Source organism: Gossypium hirsutum, chromosome A12, assembly GCF_007990345.1.
Source record: "Gossypium hirsutum isolate 1008001.06 chromosome A12, Gossypium_hirsutum_v2.1, whole genome shotgun sequence".
In the NCBI taxonomy this organism is placed as follows: Eukaryota; Viridiplantae; Streptophyta; class Magnoliopsida; order Malvales; family Malvaceae; genus Gossypium; species Gossypium hirsutum.
In genome coordinates, this window is record NC_053435.1 from 16,746,072 (window position 1) to 16,749,217 (window position 3,146).

The window sequence follows — 3,146 nt, forward strand, 5'->3', positions numbered from 1 at the left end:
CTGGCTGTGTGTGCTAAAAAACTTTGCAATTCAAAGATTAAGTTAATTGATTCGAAGTGTGAGAAAATAAAAATAAAGAAATCAAAATATGTTAGTGCTCGAGTTGCCTCCCGAGAAGCACTTATTTATAGTCTAAGCTTGACTTACCTCTCCGTTGAATGATCATGGTGGTTCGAGGAGTCCATACTCCTCATTCCTATTGTCAATTTTAAAATAAGGTTTTAAACGGGTGTTGTTTACCTTAAAAGTGCCAAACTTGGGATGTCTCACCTCCACTGTACCGAATGGAAAAATACTAAGTACCGTAAGAGGGATTTCTTCATTTGGTGTGGTAGTGACAATGTGAGGATCAACGGCATCTAGTAAGACTGTATCGCCGACCTGAAGTTGATTAAGAGAGGTATCGGGCTTGTTTTTACGTAGTTTCGGTTTATCATGTGTTCTCGGTTTGTGTTCTCGCTATTCGTCTAGCTTCTTTATCCGTAGTCTTCGTTCTTCATGGATGTCTTTGTTCTCTTCATGATAGTAGTGCACTATCTCTGTTGTCTTTGTTCGAGGAAATTCCTGCAAGGACAATTGAATATTAGTTTTATCATTGACAGTTTTTATAGCATTATCTTGAGTCTTAGAGGTTTTGACTGAGTCGCGTACTTGGAGTGTTACTGCATCATCACCTGCACGAAATGTTAGCTCTCCTGTGCCTACATTAATAATGGTTCTGACAGTTGCTAAAAATGGTCGTCCTAAAATTAGAGGTACCTCGTTATCCTCATCCATATCTAAGACAACGAAGTCTACTGGGTAAATAAATTTATTAATTTTAACGAGAACGTTTTCAATAATACCCTTAGGAAATCTAACTGTTTTGTCAGCTAATTGTATGCTCATCCTAGTCTGTTTGGGTTTACCGAGACCTAGTCGTTTAAACATTTTATATGGCATAATATTTATACTTGCCCCTAGATCAGCTAAAGCATTATTCATAGATAGACTACCAATTAAGCAAGGAATTATAAAACTCCCTGGATCTTTCAATTTGTTAGGTAGCTCATTTTTTAAAATAGCTAAGCAGACTGCATTGAGTTCCATATGTGATGTAGCATTTAATTTCCTTTTATTGCTCAGAAGTTCCTTTAAGAATTTTGCTGAGTTGGGCATCTGGGAAAGAACTTCAATAAAGGGTAAGTTAATATGTAATTTCTTTAAGAGTTTGACAAACTTACCAAATTGTTCTTCTGTTTTGTCTTTCATCATCGCTTTAGGATATGGCACACGAGGTTCATGAGTTGTACTTCCCTGTTTGGGATCATTATTGTTTACCTCTTCTCGTCCTTTGTTCATCGCGTTGTTTTGTTGTACTTCTAGCTCAGGAGCAATGAATCCTTCCTTATCTTGAGTGCTAATTGCATTGAGGCGTTCCCTCGGATTAGGTTCAGTATTACTTGGTAGGCTACCTTGTGTTTGTTTGGAGAATAGTTTGGATAACTGGCCTATCTGAGTTTCGAGTCCTTGGATCGATGCTTGTTGATTCTTAAGTGCTATCTCGGTATTTTGGAAATGAGTTTCTGACACCGAGATGAATTTAGAAAGCATCTCTTCAAGGTTTGGTTTTTTCTCCTATTGATAAGGTGGCTGTTGAAAACCCTGAGGATTTTGTGGCTTTTGATTTCCTTGACCACCCCAGGAGAAATTTGGGTAGTTCCTCCAACCTGCATTATAAATATTACTGTATGGATTATTTTGAGATCTAAAGTTATTATTACCCATATAGTTGACTTGTTCCTCTTCGATTGTGAGATTGAAGGATTGATATTCTGTATGCACACCTCCTCCGCTTGAGTCACACCTCATTACTAGATGTACCTGTGTAGAATCAAGAAAAATATCAATCTTTTTATTGAGAAGTTCTACCTGATTTGAGAGCATGGTGACTGAATCGATGTTATAGACGCCGGCTATTTTCGTTGGCTTTGTCCTCATAACTTGCCACTGATAGTTATTCAGTGACATCTCCTCTATAAATTCATATGCATCTTCCGGTGTTTTATTGTTGATGGTTCCACCAGCAGCTGTGTCAATCATTTCTCTTGTCGAGGGATTCACACCATTGTAGAACGTTTGAACTTGCAGCTAAAGCAGTAACCCATGGTGAGGGCACCTTCTCAATAAGTCCTTGTATCTCTCCCATGCATCGTAAAGTGTTTCTAAATCCATCTGCACAAAAGAAGAGATATCATTACGTAATTTAGCCGTTTTAGCCGGCGAAAAATATTTAGTAAAAATTTCTTGGTCATTTGTTCCCAAGTAGTGATAGACCCTCGTGGTAACGAGTTCAACCACTGTTTAGCTTTGTTTCTCAGTGAAAAGGGAAATAACCGAAGACGAATGGCATCATCAGAAACGCCATTGATTTTGGATGTATCGCAAAATTCAAGAAAATTCACCAAACGCCATTGATTTTGGATGTATCATCTAAATTATGTTAGGTTTTAGTTCGAAATTATTCGCAGCAATAACAGGTCTAACTATACTAGACTCAGTTCCTATTAAAGAAGGTTTAGCATAATCATACATAGTACGTGGAGCAGGATTTTGATTAGCTGCAATTGTAGGAGGCAGCTAATCGCCTGGGTTTTCAGCCATCTCTTCGGTTGGGGTTTGAGTATCGTCTTCTCGCTCGTTCTCCGTGTAGAGTAAACTACGCCTTATTTCTCTTTGATTTTTGCAAATTGTACAATCGATTTCTTCGTCAAAGAGTAATGGTCCTGACGGGTTTCTTCTAGTCATAAACTATAAAAACCTGCCAAGAGAGAGAGAAAAAAAGTAAATTAATAAATAATAAAATAAAATTGCAAGAAAAATAAATGGCTAAAGTAATAAAAATTTAGTGTTCCTAATATTTCAGTTCCTTGGCAACGGCGCCAAAAACTTGATCGCGTGATTCGCAACAAGTAATAAATATTTATAATGAAGATTAAACCTAGACTAACTATTATCACAACGAAAAGGCAAGCGCACCTATCGAACAATAGTATAGTAATGGCAAGACTAGGATATCGTACCCAAGGGAACCAAAAGTACTAGTAATAACTATTCTTTTATTATCTAGCCTAAGAATAAAAGGGGTTTGTTTTAATTAACTATTT

At 37.1% G+C, this 3,146-nt stretch overlaps 1 non-coding gene across 1 annotated transcript; it reads left to right on the forward strand.

The window, feature by feature from the left end:
* Nucleotides 1–2,140: 2,140 nt before the first annotated feature.
* On the forward strand, nt 2,141–2,247 carry LOC121211772 (small nucleolar RNA R71). The gene has a single exon (XR_005906990.1). It is a non-coding gene; the product is annotated as a small nucleolar RNA R71 (small nucleolar RNA).
* Nucleotides 2,248–3,146: the final 899 nt, after the last annotated feature.